Source organism: Rhinoraja longicauda, chromosome 5 (assembly GCF_053455715.1).
Source record: "Rhinoraja longicauda isolate Sanriku21f chromosome 5, sRhiLon1.1, whole genome shotgun sequence".
NCBI classification, from domain to species: domain Eukaryota; kingdom Metazoa; phylum Chordata; class Chondrichthyes; order Rajiformes; family Arhynchobatidae; genus Rhinoraja; species Rhinoraja longicauda.
Genome location: NC_135957.1, coordinates 12,177,885 through 12,196,815, shown reverse-complemented (window position 1 = coordinate 12,196,815; position 18,931 = coordinate 12,177,885). Strand labels below are relative to the sequence as shown.

Here is an 18,931-nt window from a genome sequence, read left to right as displayed (position 1 = left end):
TGTACAATTGAAATTTCATTGCCAATAGCCCTGAGTGTAATATGATTCATCATGGTGTGATGGCCTTACACCACACAAAATAACAAGACAGCAAACAGAATCAAGTGGAAATGTACAGGTTAGCCTGAAAGATTATCAATACAAATAGCATTATTAAAATTCACTAAATGAAATTTGCATAACATCATTCGCAAATCTCAAGATAACACGGGGAACATGCGAACTGGAAGTTGTAGCAGTATTTTATATCAGTGACCCATTTCCACTAGGACCTTCTTTGAACATAATGTTCAGCGTAGTTTAGAGATACAGTGCGGAAACAGGCCCCTTTGGCCCACCGGGTCTGCGCCGACCGGCGATCCACATATACACTTACACTATCGTACACACACTAGGGACAATTTACAATTTTGCCGAAGCTTACAAACCTGCACGTCTTTGGAATGTGGGAGGAAAGCGGAGCACCCGGGGAAAACGTACAGACTCTGTACAGACAACATCAGGATGGAACCCGGGTCTCTAGCACTGTGAGGCAGCAACTCTACCGCTGCGCCAACGTGTTGCCTTTTGCATCACCATGCCGCCCTTGATGTGTTCACTTAGAATTAATAGCCTGAATTTTATGGGACGATCCAATTGAGTCAGCTGACAATCGACAATAGACAATAGGTGCAGGAGGAGGCCATTCGGCCCTTCGAGCCAGCACCGCCATTCAATGTGATCATGGCTGATCATTCTCAATCAGTACCCCGTTCCTGCCTTCTCCCCATACCCCCAGACTCCGCTATCCATAAGAGCTCTATCTAGCTCTCTCTTGAATGCATTCAGAGAATTGGCCTCCACTGCCTTCTGAGGCAGAGAATTCCACAGATTTACAACTCTCTGACTGAAAAAGTTTTTTCTCATCTCAGTTCTAAATGGCCTACCCCTTATTCTTAAACTGTGGCCCCTTGTTCTGGACTCCCCCAACATTGGGAACATGTTTCCTGCCTCTAACGTGTCCAACCCCTTAATAATCTTATACGTTTCGATAAGATCTCCTCTCATCCTTCTAAATTCCAGTGTATACAAGTCTAGTCGCTCCAGTCTTTCAACATATGACAGTCCCGCCATTCTGGGAATTAACCTAGTAACCCTACGCTGCACGCCCTCAATAGCAAGAATTGAGGGCCATTTCTCCAGGTCAATATAGGCAACTTTCCATTTTAATGCGGGAGTCCAACATGGATTCATATTGCTTCAATATTAGTTTTTGTCTTCCACAATTACAGTGGCGTCTTCTAACATGAATATAACTCTTAACCAAGATGCCTCAACAATATTCAATTGTGAAGCTAAAGGACACAATATATCGAGTAGACAGTCGTAACCTTTTCCAACCTCCCGGATGGAAAACTCCAATACTAGAGGGCACAGCTTTAAGGTGAGAGAGCCAAAGTTTAAAGGAGATGTGCAGGATATTTATTTTTTTACACAGATGGTGATGAGCACCTGGAATGCATTACCAGAGGTGGTTTTGAAGGCAGATGTGAGAGTAGCATTTAAAAACTTTCGGATAGGCACATGGATACGCACGGAATGGAGGGATATGGATTATGTGCAGGTAGATAAGAGAAGATCTTGGTATCATGTTCGACACAGACATTGTGGGCCAAAGGACCTGTTCTTGAGTTGTACTGTTTTATGTTCTGTGAGACAGCAAAGGACAGTGACAGTTGTTAACAAAATGGGCGGCACGGTGGCGCAGCGGTAGAGTTGCTGCCTTACAGCGAATGCAGCGCCGGAGACTCAGGTTCGATCCTGAGGATAGCTGTCAGGAGAGAATGGACAAACTTCAATTGTGTTCTCTGCAGAGTTGGAGACAGAGGGGGAACTTGATGGAAGTTTATAAAATTCCGAGAGTGTAAATTAAGTTGAGTTTGGTTTAGAGATAGTGTGGAAACAGGCCATTCAGCCCATCGAGCCGCGCCAACCAGCGATCCCCGTACACAAGCACTATCCGACACAACAGGGACAATTTTACAATTTTTACCGAAGCCAATTAGCTTACAAACCTGCATGTCTTCGGAGTGTGGGAGGAAACCAGAGCACCCGGGGAAAACACACTCGATCACGGGTAGAAGATGACATGGGTAAATACCATACAGACAGCACCCGTAGTCAGGATCAAATCCAGATCTCTGGTGCTGGAAGGCAGCAACTCTATTGCTGTGTCACCGTGCCACCCCAAATATCAAAGACGCAAGGCTTTTGCATATGCAGGGCATGGATATCTTGACATCATGTTTGGCATTGACATTGTGGGCCAAATGGCCTTTTCCCATGTGTACTTGTCTATGTATATTCTATGTTTCATCTGCCATGCTCTTGCCCATTCATTCAGTTTGCCAAAATCCCCTCTAATGCCTTGTTACACCCTCCTCTGCACTCTCAAAAGTCTTCGATTTGCTACCAAATGAAATTCTATCCTTTGAGTCAAATCATCGACATAGAAATTGAGCCAGCCATTGATCACTGCGTAACCCTGCTGGTCAAAGCCTGACAACCTGAGAAGAATCCATTGATTTGCTTTCTGTTGAATGACCAATTCACAATCCATGTGTGTTTATTCCTTTCCTCATCTAAAGCCCATCTTTAGGACTTCCATTTAAGTCTTTAGACTTTACTTTATACTTCAGAGATACAGCGTGGAAACAGGCCCTTCGGCCCACCACATCCACGCTGACCAGCAATCACCCCATTCACTATCACTATCCCACACACTTGGGACAACTTTACAAATTACCAAAACCAATTAACCTTCAAACCTGCACGTCTTTGGATTATGAGAGGAAACCGGAGCACCCGGAAAAAACCCACGAGGTTATAAGGAGAACGTAAAAATGTGAAAAACGCTGGAGTAACTCGGCAACTGGGCAGTATCTATGGAGAACATGGATAGGTGATGTTTTGGGTTGGAACCCTTCTTCAGTCTGAAGAAGCATTTTGAACCAAAACATCACCTATGTTCTCCAGAGATGCTGCCTCATCCACTGAGATAGTCCGGCACTTTGCGTCCTTATATGTTTGACATAGTCTGTCCAATGGATCTCACTGTGTCCAACGAGGCCTTCAGTGCCAGGAGCAAAAGCTGAAATTGTTCAGCTTAGTTTATTTTAGTTGCGAGATACAGCATGGAAACAGGCCCTTCGGCCCACCAAGTCCACGGTAATGAGTGATCACGTACACTAGTTCTATCCTACACACTGGGGACAATTTACAAAGCCAATTAACCTATGAATCTGCACATCTTTGGAGTATGGGAGGAAACCGGAACACCCGGAGAAAACCCACACTGTCACGGGGAGAATGTGCAAACTCCGGACAGACAGCCCCCGTAGTCAGGATGGAAGCCGGGTCTCTGGCGCTGTGAGGTAGCAACTCTACCGCTGCATCACTGTGATATCTCCCTTTTAAGGAACACTGCAAAACAAAATCTATGGCTGATCCTCTCGACCCCACATTAAGCAATTTTAACTGGAGATAAAAATAGTGAGTCCAATCATTGAAAAGAATTAAAAACCTGACATTTAAATTACAGTCTCGGGTTAAGAATGAAAACATGATCAATAGAAAAGCAGTGGAAGCAGATATTAAATATTTTTTAAATGAAATATTGCTGTGCAGATTAATTGGATTGTGAAACCTTGGTCCATTGTTGTTCTGGTTCTACCTCCTCGGCAAACACACTTTAATTGAATTCAGTTTCAAAGTTCCCTCAAGAGTAATTACAATGTAGTCAATGAAAACATTATCCAGTGCCCCTCTGGAAGAGCGTGTTGGTAAATGTGGTTTCTAAATATCTGCATTAAACTCTATACAGAGTTTGTACGTTCTCCCCTTGACCTATGTGGGTTTCCGCCAAGATCTTCGGTTTCCTCCCACACTCCAAAGACGTACAGGTTTGCAGGTTAAATGGCTTGTTATAAATGTAAATTGTCTTTATTGTGCATGGGATAGTGCTAGTGTGTGGGGACCACTGGCCGGTGTGGACACGATGGGCCGAAGGGCCTTTTTACGTTCTATATCTCTAAACTAAACTAAATCAGTTTTATCAACTCAAGAATAATTTGAGTAGTTCCAGTGTTCAAATAAAAGAAAGAATATCTAAATAAAAATCATAGTTTTCTAATAAATTTAACAATAAAATCATCAAGAACGGGAAAAAAATTGTTTGAATATGTGCAAGAAAACAAAGTGCTAGAGGATGAACACAAAATGCTGGAGTAACTCAACGGGTCAGACAGCATCTCCGGAGAAAAGGAATAGGTGACATTTCAGGTCGAGACTCTTCTTCAGTAGCTCAGGTAGCATCTGTGGAGGGAAATGGACAGGCAACCCATCTTTGGTCGGGACCCTTCTTCAGTCTGATGGAGTGGAGGGGAGGTAGCAGGCAGAAGAGAATGAGAGCAAGGGGTGGAGGGTGAGGTGTTAGTCAGAGAGTCACAGAATCATACAACATGGTAACAGGCCTTTCAGGCCAACTTGGCCATGCCATCCTGCCCGTAGTTGGTCCATCTATATATTGAAACTATCGTTTGTTTGTTTGTTTGTTTGTTTGTTCCTGAACTAAAGCCAAAATGATACACGATAGTGCAACAATTTTAAGCCCACCTTACTCACCATCGTCCCTTTGGTGCAAATGGAAGATGTTTCATTGAAATCATTGTTATATTTTTTAAGTTATTCACATTTTAAAGTTTAAATCTATCTCCTAGGGGGGAGGGAGTGGGAGGGAGGGAAGGGGGGAGAGAGGGAGAGGGAGGGAAGGGGGGAGGGAGGGAGGGAAGGGGGAGGGAGGGAGGGAGGGAGGGAAGGGGGAGGGAGGGAGGGAGGGAGGGAAAGGGGAGGGAGGGAGGGAGGGAGGGAAGGGGGGAGGGAGTGTGGGAAGGGGGAGGGAGGGAGGGAAGGGGGAGGGATGGCCAAATGTCTTTTAAATGTTGTTATGGTACCTGGCTCAAATACTTCCTCTGGCATCTCATTTCTTATATACACCATGTGAAACAGTTGCCCCTCAGGTTCCTATTAAATCTTTTTCCTTAAACCTAGGTCCTCCATTACTTGGTTCCCCTACTCTGGGTAAAAGACTCTGTGCATTCCGGCTATCTATTCCCCTCATGATCTTGTACACCACTATAAGATCACCCCTCGTCCTCCTGTGCTCCAAGGAATAAAGTCCTGGCTTACCCAACTTCTCCCTATAGCTCAGACCCTCGAGCCCAGACAGCATCTTCTCTGCACTCTTTCCAGCTTAATAACATCCTTCCGACAGCAGGGTGACTAAAAGTGAACACAATACTCCAAATGCAGCCTCACCAACGTGGCAGGTGATGGCTGGCTCTGGGGTGGGTGGGCCTGGTTGGCAGATGAGGCAGGTGGGGTAGAGAGAAAGGTGAAGTGGATAGAGTGATGGTTTTGTAAAGTAATTTTTTTGTAAAGTAATACTCCAAACACCAAACTTCAAACAATATCATATCATATCATATCATATCATATCATATCATATCATATCATATATATACAGCCGGAAACAGGCCTTTTCGGCTCTCCAAGTCCGTGCCGCCCAGCGATCCCCGTACATTAACACTATCCTACACCCACTAGGGACAATTTTTACATTTACCCAGCCAATTAACCTACATACCTGTACGTCAATGCCACCTATTTACTTGTAAAGTCACTTTGAAAAAAATATGGAAACTCAATTAGTAAATAAATTGGCCACATTTATGGATTTCTAGGTTTAGATTTAGAGATGCAGAGTGGAAACAGGCCCTATGCCCCACAGAATCTACGCCGACCAACGATCACCCTGTACACTCGTGCTATCCTACACACCCAGGGCAATTTTCAATTTACAGAAGCCAATTAACCTGCAAACCTGTGCACTTTTGCAATGCGGGAGGCAATGGAGCACCCAGATTAAAACCCACGCAGGTCACAGGGAGAACGTACAAACTCCGTACAGACAGCACCCATAGTCAGGATCGAACCTGAGTCTCTGGCGCTGTGAGGCAGCAACTCTACGTGGCGCCACTGTGCCGCAGGTTTGATGGCCTGTGATCTGTCTCAGCAATGTTTATCAAAGAAGCAGCTAACTGGAGGACTGGGAGAAATTTAGAACTCAACAGAGTAGGACAAAGGGGTTAATTAAGAGGGGGAAAAAAGAGCATGAAAGAAAGCTTGCGTGGAATATAAAAACTGACTGTAAAAGCTTCTTTAGATATGTAAAAAGGAAAAGATTAGTGAAGACAAATGTAGGTCCCTTACAATCAGAGCCAGGTGATTTATAATGAGGAAACAAAGAAATGGCAGAACAGTTAAACGAGTACTTTGGTTCTGTCTTCACTAAGGAAGCCACAATCTCCCAGAAATACATGGGGACCGAGGATCTAGTGGGAGGGAGGAACGGAAGGGAATCCACATTAGTCAGGAAATAGTGTTAGGTAAACTGTTGGGACTGAAGGCAGATAAAACCCCAGTGCCTGATGGTCTGCATATCAGTGTACTCAAGGAGGTGACCCTAGAAATCGTGGATGCATTAGTGATCATTTTCCAATGTTCTCTTTACTCTGGATCAGTTCCTGTGGACTGGAGGGTAGCCAATGTAACAATGTAAATAAGGAGGAAGAGAGAAAACGGGGAATTATAGACCAATTAGCCTTACATCGGTAGTGGGGAAGATGCTTGAGTCGATTGTTAAAGATGTTATAGCAGCGCAATTGGAAAACAGTGGCAGGATCGGTCAAAGTCAGCATGGATTTATGAAGGGGAAATCATGCTTGACTAATCTTCTGGAATTTTTTGAGGATGTAACAAGTAGAATGGATAAAGGATGGCCAGTGGATGTGGGGTATCTGGACTTTCAAAAAGCCGTTGACAAGGTCCCACACAAGAGATTAGTGTGCAAAATTAGAGCACATGGAATTGGGGGTAGGGTATTGACATGGATAGAGAACTGGTCGGCAGACAAAGGTTAGGAATTAACGGATCCTTTTCAGAATGGCAGGCAGTGACTGGTGGGAAGCCGCAAAGTTCGGTGCTGGGACTCCTTTACAATATATATTAGCAATTTAGACAAGGGAATTAAATGTGACATCTCCAAGTTTGCAGATGACACAAAGCTGGGTGGCAGTGTGAGCTGCGAGGAGGATGCTATGAGGCTGCAGGGTGACTTGGATAGGTTGGGTGGGTGGGCAGAAGCATGGCAGATGCAGTATAATGTGGATAAATGTGAGGTTATCCACTTTGGAGGCAAGAACAGGAAGGCAGATTATTATCTGAATTGTGTCAGATTAGGAAAAGGGGAGGTGCAACGAGACCTGGTGTGCTTGTACATCAGTCATTGAAAGTAAGCATGCAGGTACAGCAGGCAGTGAAGAAAGCTAATGACATGTTGGCCTTCATTGCGAGAGGATTTGAGGTTAGGAGCAAGGAGGTCCTACTGTAGTTGTTCAGGGCCCTGGTGAGACCGCACCTGGAGTATTATGTGCAATTTTGGTCTCCTAATTTGAGGAAGGACATTCTTGTTATTGAGGGAGTGCATCGTAGGTTCACCAGGTTAATTCCTGGGATGGCGGGACTGACATATGATGAAAGAATGGGTCGACTGGGCTTGTATTGGCTGGAATTTAGAAGGATGACAGGGGATCTTATAGAAACATATAAAATTCTTAAAGGATTGGACAGGCAAGATGCAGAAAAAATGTTCCCGATGTTGGGGGAATCCAGAACCCTGGGTCACAGTTAAAGAATAATGGGTAGGCCATTTAGGATTGAGATGAGGAAAAACTTCTTCATCCAGAGAGTTGTGAATCTATGGAATTCTCTGCCACAGAAGTCAGCGGAGGCCAATTCACTGGATGTTTTCAAGAGAAAGTTAGATTTAGCTCTTAGGGCTAATGGAATCAAGGGATATGGGGAAAAAGCAGGAACGGGGTACTGATTTTAGATGATCAGCCATGATCATATTGAATGGCGGTGCTGGCTCGAGGGGCCAAATGGCCTACTACTGCACCTATTTTTCTATGTTTCCAATGAAAAGGGAAATAGTCTACCGTTAGTTTTCGCCAGTAGTATTTCAAGAAACTTAGTTAAAACACATTAATTTATCTTGTCAAAATTCAGAGTATTTTGGAAGATAGAGAAATAAATGGTATAATCAGCAGACTAAAATACCCATACACTGAATCGTGGGATTCAGTCTATGGTTATTTACTCAATGTACACACTTGGCTGAACATCACTAAACTGAGCCTGCTCAATCTTTTGGCACATTTATAAGGACGAACTCGGGTCAGCAAAATCATCATCATGAAGCTATTCCAGTGAAAATCAATAATAATTTATCACAGAACATTCTTGACACTGTGTCTCATATTAGTATTTAGTTGTTCTTGCTAGCATGAGATTGAACTTTGCGAAGCCCTGTATCTCACATCATGATATTAACTGGAGATAGTTTTTTTTTTTAAATGATCAAATCAATTGGATTTTAAGTTTAATCTTGAGGCCAATATTCGGGCTGTCAAATCGAAAGCATTTTAACCAAGGCTTTGCTGAGATTTTCTTTCATTTAAAATTGTTTTCTGGAAGAACTGCTACACTTTTAGCACATCTTGGTAAACAATTGCTGACCCTTGATGATTCCTGCTGGCAAGTGAAAATTGAGGGGCTTTGATGCCTTTCTACATTGGATCAGAAGGTGCCATAGAGGAGGTCAGCAATAAAGCCTTGTGGCGATTGCTCATGTTTCAGCGGGGTCAGTCAACGGTTCAAGAAATGAAGTTGGTCGTTTAGAAGCTAATGGACAGGATGCACTTTCTTTGATGGACTGTTCGGGACAATGAAGGGCAAAAAGAACTCCACACAATCACCCATGTCCCCAGGGAGACGGGTAAAAAGTCGGCCTTTGTTGAGCGCAAAGGGTTGGAAAATAGTCTGTTCCCAAAAACGGTTGTGCCATTAAATTATATGTCCATGATTTGGAGAGCAAGTACTGAAGAAAAACATCCTGTCAAATGCCCCACCTGGACTCTCACCTGTTTCTCCCTCCTCCAAGATTCCTTCCTCCATTTATTCATTATTTCTCCCCTCCCCCTATGTTTGTTCTTTCATTCATTTATTTTTTCTCCCCTCCTCCTCCTCCTCCTCCTCCTCCTCCTCCTCCTCCTCCTCCTCCTCCTCCTCCTCCTCCTCCTCCTCCTCCTCCTCCTCCTCCTCCTCCTCCTCCTCCTCCTCCTCCTCCACCTCCTATGTTTGTTCCTACATTCATTCCTTATTTCTCCTCCCATTATTCTGGCTTCACAATTTGTGACTCTTCACCCCATCTGTCTCACGCCTTCTGCTTTAACCTCTGGCTTTTGATCCAACCATCGGCCCATCAAAAAACCTCCCACACCTGTGTCCACCTATTACCTGCCATGCTTTGCCCTGTCTCTCTCCAGCTTTCTTCCCCGCCCACTCCCCCACAATCAGTCTGAAAAAGGGTCCTGACTCGAAACGTATCCAGGTTCTCCAGAGATGCTGCCTGATCCGCTGAGTTACTGCAGCATTTTGTGTCCTCAATGGTTCAATGTTTTTTTTATTAGCACGTGTGTAGAGGTACAGTAAATTTATTTCTTTGCATACAGTTCAATAAATTAATATCATATTGTAAACCAGCATCTGCAGTTCCTTCTTTCTCCATCCTGTCAAGTGTAGGAGCTTGAGACAAAATGCTGCAGTTGCCCAGTGGGTCAGACAGCATCTCCGGAGAAAAAGAATAGATAAAGTTTTGGGTTTGAAGCCTTTTTCAGTCTGAAGAAGGGTTTTAACCCGAAACGTCACCCGTATAAAGAAGGGTTCCGACCTGAAACATCACATAGTTCTTTTCTCCATTGATGCTGCCTGACCTACTGAGTTGCTCCAGCATTTTGCGTCTATCTTCAGTATAAACCAGCATCTGCAGTTCCTTCCTACGCATGTGGAAAAGCTTGCTCTTCCATCCAGTTCTCAATGCCCGAGATACTTCCAGTTCTGCAAGTCTGCTACAGTTACGGCACCCTGAACTTGACCACATGAACACAAATTCCCCAGACTCTTACAATTGTCCATTCCCTCCTCTGAGGTCTCTCCTTTGTTCACACCAATGCCCAAAATGCAAAACTGACCTGTTCCTGCCATCCCCTCTTTGAACAGTAGAACCCCCCACCTCTCCATTTCCATGTTCAGTCCCGCTCTGCTCACTTGTGTCACTTTAAATCAAGGCGTTTTTAAGGCTGGCATGGAATTAATTAATTCTACCGAGTCAACATCACTATTCTTGGTCTGTGGAAGGGTCTTGGCCTGAAACATCACCCATTCCTTCTCTCCAGAGATGCTGCCTGTCCTGCTGAGTTACTCCAGATTTTTGTGTGCATCTTCGGTTTAAACCATCCTTCTTACACATCACCATTCTTTTTATTTACTGTCACAATAATTGGTTGCAGGTACTAATGAGCCCAATGCTAGTATCTGTGACCAATATGCACTATGGACTAACATGAAACAGACATAAAACAGCTGAAAACATAGAATAAAAGAAGAATAGTGGGCAAAGATAATTTGATGTAGCCACTAATCATAGTGGTAGTGATTAGTTTAAGTGCCTGTCCCACTTAGGCGATTGTTTAGGCGAATGCCGGTGACTGTCAAAGTCGTAGCAGATCTTTTTCTTTTACCCTACGACAATGACCACGACAGTGCCGAGTCAGGTCGAGATTACACCGTCTTCGGAAACATCGCAAAATCCCCACGCTGTCAAAGCTTCTCCAGCGTCCTAATTTTCGCTGAAATCACTGACTAGTCGGTAAGTACTTGAGAGTTTTGAAATATAACATCTTGCCCAGGTTACTTGAAAACCAAACTTCACGGTAACAAGGCATAAACTGGATTGACTTCCAGTTTACTAATAGCAGTATTAAGAAATTTAATTTTAAAAGGATTTTTGTGAAAAGTGTGTGGGCATTCTTTGAAAATGTACGGGAGATGCATATCTGGTTTCTGGGTTACATATCTGGGTTGGGAGCCTACTTTAAATGTAATCGCTGATGGCCATAAACATCGCAAAAATTCCCACGCTTACCTGACCGTCAAATTATCGCCTCCAATCTACCTGTCAAATGTCCTGACGGTAAATAAATTGGTTAAACACAAGTATTTTATGGTATCTTGAAATGACTTTACTTATTTTAATATTATGTGCTTTTAAAAACCTATCAAACCTGGGGACAGCGGGCGACAGCGACCGCAATAAGCAACGATACCTGCCGACAAGCCAGCTGTCACCGAGAAATTTAACTCGGGATGATTTCTCAGCGACGCGCTGAGATCCACTACGATTCTTGGAAAACTCCTCACGATCATGCCCGCGACACCCCGGCGAACTGTCGGCGACAGCCTAGTCACCGGCAGTCGCCTTAAAATCGCCTAAAGTGGGACAGGCCCTTTAGTTCAGTTTACAGAAACCGATATTTTCGATTTTAGTGCATGGTTCCTTGTTGATGTATTGGAAGGTTTTTTAGCATTACTTTGGAAGTACAGCATGGAAGCAGGTCCTACGGCACACTGTGTCAATGCCAACCATCGATCACCAGCTCACACTAGTTCTATGTTATCCCACTTTGACACACTAGGGGTAATTTTGACGGAGGCCAATTAACCAACAAACCCGCACGTCTTTGGAATGTGGGAGGAAACCAGAGCACCTCGAGTATCCCACGCGGGTCACAGGGAGAAATTCGCACACAGACAGCATCCGAGGTCAGGATCTCTGGTGGTGGGGGGGCAGCAGCTCTACCAGCTGTGCCACCGTGTCTAGATTGTGAGCGTTGATTTACACAGAAGAATATGTGATTAGACAGCAAATGGTTTTATCATGAAAAAATCAAAGTTTTCTAGCTGACTAATCTGAGGACCCACTTGATACTTATGTGCCAATCTAATATAACTGGTTATGGACCAAACATTTCCAGTTCTTCCTCTGTTTCATCATCAAATGCTTAAATCAATATTAACTGTGTTCTCTCACTTTGAGATATTAACTGAATTACTTTAGATGAGCATGGTGGCACAGCGGTAGAGTTGCTACCTTGTGGCGCCAGAGTTCGATCCTGACTACGGGTGCTGTCTATACGGAGTTTGTACCTTCTCCCTATGACCGCATGGGTTTCTTCTGGGTGCTCCGGTTTCCTCCCACACTCCAAAGGCATGCATGTTTACAGGCTAATTGGATTTGGTTAAATTGTCCGTAGTGTATGTAGGATAATGCTAGTGTACGGGTGGTCTAGATTACACTGGTCGGCGTGGACTTGATGTGCCGAAGGACCTGTTTCTGTGCTATATCTCTTAACTAAAACTAATCAAATTAAATAATGGTAAATGATAAGAGAAGTTCTCACTCAGATCTAGCACATGCGGTCTAGTCTAGTTTATTCCAGTTTAGTTCTGTTTGGCTTATTCTCATGGTACAGGGAAATCCTTTATTAAATCTTTGTCAGCAATGTATGCCTGCGAATGCAAGCATTTAAAATTCATCCTCCACTAATGAAACTCCATGACCTCTAAAACATCTCAACTTTTCTCACAGGCTGGAAGTAATCATTGCTTTGGTGTAAAATAGAGAAGTGTAATTTAAAACAGTGATAGGAACAGTGTTATAAATTCAAGTGCACTTACTGGAAAGGTATAATACATCTCTTCGGATCTTGCTTTAAGCAAGAAATATCCTGGTTTTATTCATTATAGGCTTATAAAGGGATTACATTTTAAAAACTAGACTATTAACAAAACTTCTTATTACAACGAATCCATGATCACTCAACAACGAACAGTATGAATTGAATACGGCCCAATTTTCAAGTGTTGAAGCAATCACAAAAGCAAAAGTAAAAAGCAGACATCTGAAGTGAAAATTCCTAGTCTGACCTTTCTGTCATGGAACTCCCCCTCCCATTCCCAGTCTGACCTTTCTGTCATGGGCCTCCTCCAGTGCCATAGTGAGGCCCACCGGAAATTGGAGGAACAGCACCTCATATTTCGCCTGGGCAGCTTGCAGCCCAGTGGTATGAACATTGACTTCTCCAACTTTAGATAGTTCGTCTGTCCCTCTCTTCCCCTCCCCCTTCCCAGTTCTCCCTCTATCTTCCTGTCTCTTACAATATCTGGATGAGAAATTCATTTACATCTCTGGAACAAACTATCCTGTGCTGCTGAAAACCAGGTAAGCTTGCAGAGTAAAACTAAAGACAGAGAGTGCAGGAGTAACTTATGTGCGGCACGTTGGTGCAGTGGTAGAGTTGCTGCCTCACAACAGCAGAGACCCGGGCTCGATCCTGACTACGGGTGCTGTTTATACGGAGTTTGCATGTTCTCCCCGTGTCCGTGTGGGTTTTCTCTGGGTGCTCTGGTTTCCTCCCACATTCCATAAACACAGGTTTGAAGGTCTAATTGGCTTCGGTAAAATTGTAAATCGCCCCTAGTGTGTAGGATAGTGCTCGTGTACAGGGATCGCTGGCCGTCATGGACTCGGTTTCCATGCCGTATCACTAAACTAAACTCAACTCAGTGGGCCAGGCAGTACACTGTATGTTAACTGTATGTTTGTGTTGTCATTTGTCAGCAGAGCACCAAGGCACATTCCTTGTATATGCACATAATTGGCCAACAAACGTATTCATTATCACATCCCTGGAACACCTGGATGTCACCCATGCAGTCCATAAGTTCGAACGTAATAGGAGCAGATTTAGACCATTCGGCCCATCGAGTCTAGTCAGTCATTCATACATAGGTGATATTTCAGTCTGAAGAAGGGTCCTGTGCTGAAACGTCAACTATGCACGTTCTTCAGAGATGCTGCCGGACCCGCTGAGTTACTCCAGCATTTTGTGTCCATATCTGACTTCAATTACACCCTCACTTGTACGACGGAGCTGCTCTGCTCTTATGCCATTCAAGTCTTGTAATACTTTACTTTAGAGATACCGCGTGGCAACAGGCTCTTCAGCGCATCGTGTCCTCGCCAACCAGCGATCACCCTGTACACTAGCACAATCCTGCACACTCGGGACAATTTACAATTTTACCGCAGCCGATCAATCTACAAATCCGCACTTCTTTGGAATGTGGGAAGGAACAGGAGCACCTGGAGAAAACACGGGGAGTCACGGGGAGAACGTGGTCACGGGGACTCCGTAAAGACAGCACCCATAGTGAGGATTTGAGGATTGAACCCGGGTATCCAGCACGGTGAGGCAGCAACTCTACCGCTGAGCCACTGCACCACCATGGACAATAGACAATAGGTGCAGGAGTAGGCCATTCGGCCCTTCGAGCCAGCACCACCATTCAATGTGATCATGGCTGATCATTTTCAATCAGTACCCCGTTCCTGCCTTCTCCCCATACCCCCTGACTCCGCTATCCTTAAGAGCTCTATCCAGCTCTCTCTTGAATGCATTCAGAGAATTGGCCTCCATTGCCTTCTGAGGCAGAGAATTCCACAGATTCACAACTCTCTGACTGAAAATGTTTTTCCTCATCTCCGGAGAAAGGGAACACAGAAACACACCCTGCTACCCACCCAGTCCACTCCAACCATCATATCGTTCACTTGCACTATTCCAACACGTCCCATTTAATTTATTCTCTCCACATTCTCGTCAACTCTTCTCAGATCCCACCAGTTCTTTCCCTCTCACCTCCACAAGGAGTGATTCACAGCAGTCAATTAATCTGCCAACCTGCACACTTGCACACTTGTGGGAGGAAACTGGAACACTTAGATGTCACCCATGCAGTCCATAAGTTCAGACGTAATAGGAGCAGATTTAGACCATTCGGCCCATCGAGTCTAGTCAGTCATTCATACATAGCTGATCTATCGTTCCCTCTCAACCCTATTCTCCTGCCTTCTTCTCATGACCTTCGATAGCCTTACTGATCAAGAAACTTTTTTTTTTTGTTCTGTCCTTTTCTCGCATCCAGTTTATTCCCCCACTTCTACTTTCGGTCTGAAGTCTGAAGAAGGGTTTCCACCCAAAACGTCACCTGTTCTTATTCTCCAAAGATGCCGCCAGACCCATTTTTGAGTCTTTCAAGAATCTGTCAATCACTGCTTTAAAAATACCCAATAAATTCCAAAGATTCGTCGCCCTCTGACTGCGGTTGCTGTCTGTACGGAGTTTGCATGTTATCATATCATATATATCATATCATACTCCAAAGACGTACAGGTATGTAGGTTAATTGGCTGGGTAAATGTAAAAATTGTCCCTAGTGGGTGTAGGATAGTGTTAATGTACGGGGATCGCTGGGCGGCACGGACTTGGAGGGCCGAAAAGGCCTGTTTCCGGCTGTATATATATGATATATGATATGATATATATACAGCCGGAAACAGGCCTTTTCGGCCCACCAAGTCCGTGCCGCCCAGCGATCCCCGTACATTAACAAACACCCACTAGGGACAATTTTTACATTTACCCAGCCAATTAACCTACATACCTGTACGTCTTTGGAGTGTGGGAGGAAACCGAAGATCTCGGAGAAAACCCACGCAGGTCACGGGGAGAACGTACAAACTCCTTACAGTGCAGTTCTCCCTGTGATCGCGTGGGTTTTCTCCAGGTGCTCTGGTTTCCTCCCACATCCCAAAGATGTGCAGGTTTGGAGGTTAATTGGCTTCTGTAAATTGTCCCTAGTGTGCAGGATAGTGCGAGTAGAGGGGTGACCTTTGGTTGGCACCGACTCAGTGGCCCAAAGCACATGTTTCCACACTTTATCTCTAAACTAAAGTAAATTGGTGGGTTCAACAATACTCTTGGGGTGCTTGAGAAATGCACAGATGAAATGACAATCATGGCATAATTATTCATTTGGAATTTGTTATGTCGTTTTACTTAGTACGTCAAATGGTGCATTTCCATGCTGTATCTCTAAAGCTTAAAAACACTGCCAATACATCAACAAGGAGCCATGCACTAAAATGTCAGTTTCTGTGCACCATGATAGGGGGGAAACCTGAACACACTGTTCTATTGTTTATCTTTGTATGACAACTACAAATGTCATCAGTTTGACAAACAATGTTGCTTCAAAACAAATCATAAATGTACTGAGCTGAACAGGAAACAAATTGTGAGGTTATCCACTTTGGTGGCAAGAACAAGGAGGCAGATTATTATCTCAATGGTGTCATATTAGGAAAAAGGGAAGTGCAACGAGACCTGGGTGTCCTTGTACACCAGTCACTGAAAGGAAACATGCAGGTTCAGCAGGCAGTGAAGAAGGCTAATGGTATGTTGGCCTTCATAACAAGAGGATTTGAGTAGTGGACTAAAAAGGTCCTTCTGGAGTTGTACAGGGCCCTGGTGAGACCACATCTAGAGTATTGTGTGCAGTTTTGGTCTCTAATTTGAGGTAGGACATCCTTGCTATTGAGGCAGTGCAGCGTGGGTTCACGAGATTAATCCCCGGGATGGCAGGACTGACATATGATGAAAGATTGGAAAGACTGGGCTTGTATTCACTGGAATTTAGAAGGATGAGAGGGGATCTTTTTGAAACGAAAAAAATTATAAAAGGACTGTTCAGGAATAAAGGGGAGGCCATTTAAAGCTGAGATGAGAAAAAACTTTTTCATCCTAGAAAGTTGTGAATTTGTGGAATTCTCTGCCACAGAAGGCAATAGAGACCAATTCACTAGATGAATTTAAAAGAAAGTTAGATAGAACTCTAGGGGCTAGCTGAATCAAGGGGTATGGGCATGCACGGGGTACTGATTGCGGATGATCAGCCATGATCACAATGAATGGCGGTGCTGGTTCGAAGGGCCAAATGGCTTCCTTCTGCATCTATTTTCTATGTTTCTATATGACGCATACACACATGTCGCCTAACCTATGTCTATATATGTGTGTGTGCGTGAGTGTGGGCGTATATATATATGTATATATAAATATATATATATGTCTATACATAGACAGACAGACACACACACAAGAGCTGCCTAAGACAGGCAGACGGACGCATACACAGGTGCTGCCTAACCCGCTGAGTTGCTCCAGAATTTTGTGTCTTATCTTTTGATATTCCCAGACAGTAAGAATAACTCTGGACTGACGAATCAGTTTCAATCTAATCCTGTAGCACTCCTCAACTAGCCTATTAAGCCGGAATATTTGAAAAGGCAAGGAATTTGAGCAAGGAAGGAAAAAAGACAGGATTTATGGCATTGTTAGTGGGGGCCAATAAAAAAAAATTAAAGAGGCCTTCTGCCGCTGGTTAATAAAGTACGCGTTACCACACATTTTTGCGTAGGCACACTGTAGGCTTACTGATATTACCAGTAGCAAGCTCGCAAACATAAACTTGTGATCTTGTCAACACCTCATAAACTGAATGCTATAAACAAGGTCTTATTTTAATGTCTCAATACCACTCTGTAAAATGAGAAGCCTGTTTTAAAACTGTCACGTAAAAAAGCTACAGTGATTCACAGAGTTTTCACATCACTGTTAGTTTAGTTTAGAGATACTGCATGGAAACAGGCCCTTCGGCCCACTGAGTCCGCACTGACCTCTGATCATCCGTGCACTAGCTCTATCATGCGCACGAGGGACAATTTACACACTTACAGCGTCAGAGACCCAGGTTCAATCCTGACTACGGGCGTTGTTTGTACAGAGTTTTGTACGTTCTCCTCGTGACCTGCGAGGGGTTTTCGGGATCTTCGGTTTCCTCCCACACTCCAAAGACGTGCAGGTTTGTAGCTCAATTGGCTTTTGTAAATTGTCCCTCGTGTGTAGAATAGAACTAGTGTATGGGCAATCACTGGTCGGCATGGACTCGGTGGGCCGAAGGGCCTGTTTCCATGCTGTATCTCTAAACTAAACTAACAGTGATGTGAAAACTATATAAATATTTCTTTACTTGCAAAATCAGTGCTGGAGAATGATTGAGTGACAATGCAGTTTGTAACAGTGGTCCCAATTCAAGTCCACGAGGAGTTGAACAATTGTCTGAGTCCAGATAAATAAAGCATGGTTGCAGGCCTTTCAGCATCCAGCATGGGATTTATTTTAGTTTAGTTTCATTATTGTCAAATGTACCGAGGTACAGTCAAAAGCTTTTGTTGCATGCTAACAGTCAGTGGAAAGACTATACATGGTTACAATCGAGCCATCCACAGTGTACAGATACACGATAAAGGGAATAGACAATAGACAATAGGTGCAGGAGTAGGCCATTCAGCCCTTCGAGCCAGCACCGCCATTCAATGTGATCATGTCTGATCATTCTCAATCAGTACCCCGTTCCTGCCTTCTCCCCATACCCCCTGACTCCGCTATCCTTAAGAGCTCTATCTAGCTCTCTCTTGAATGCATTCAGAGAATTGGCCTCCACTGCCTTCTGAATAGCGTTTAGTATAAGATAAAGTCCAGTGAAGTCCGATAAAGATAGTCCAAGGGTCTCCAATGAGATCGATGGGAGGTTAGGCCTGCTCTCTAGTTTTTGATAGGATGGTTTGGTTGCCTGATGACAGCTGGGAAGAAACTGTCCCTGAATCTGGAGGTGTGCGTTTTCATACTTCTCTTTGAGATAGGACGTTGATAGGATGGTTCAGATTGCATTGCACAGTTAATCCTAACTCATTGCCCTTTCACCACATTCATCAAGGTTGTACTGCACAATGCATATTTCTTTCCTTGTATCTGCTGGGGTGGATAATTAATGAATCACATATCTTGCTCCTCTGAGCAGAAGGTACCTTAGTTCATAATGAACCACAAATACCAATACATTTCTTGCATATTCATGTTCATAATATATTAATGATGTTCCCACTGCATCTTCCATGAGAAATGTTTCT

The 18,931-nt window shown here is 43.9% G+C and overlaps 1 protein-coding gene across 1 annotated transcript in view; it reads right to left on the bottom strand.

Moving 5' to 3' along the window:
- Positions 1–18,931, bottom strand: part of LOC144593406 (CUB and sushi domain-containing protein 1-like) — a 1,892,487-nt gene that overhangs the window by 528,952 nt on the left and 1,344,604 nt on the right. The gene's annotated exons all lie outside the window — the stretch shown is intronic.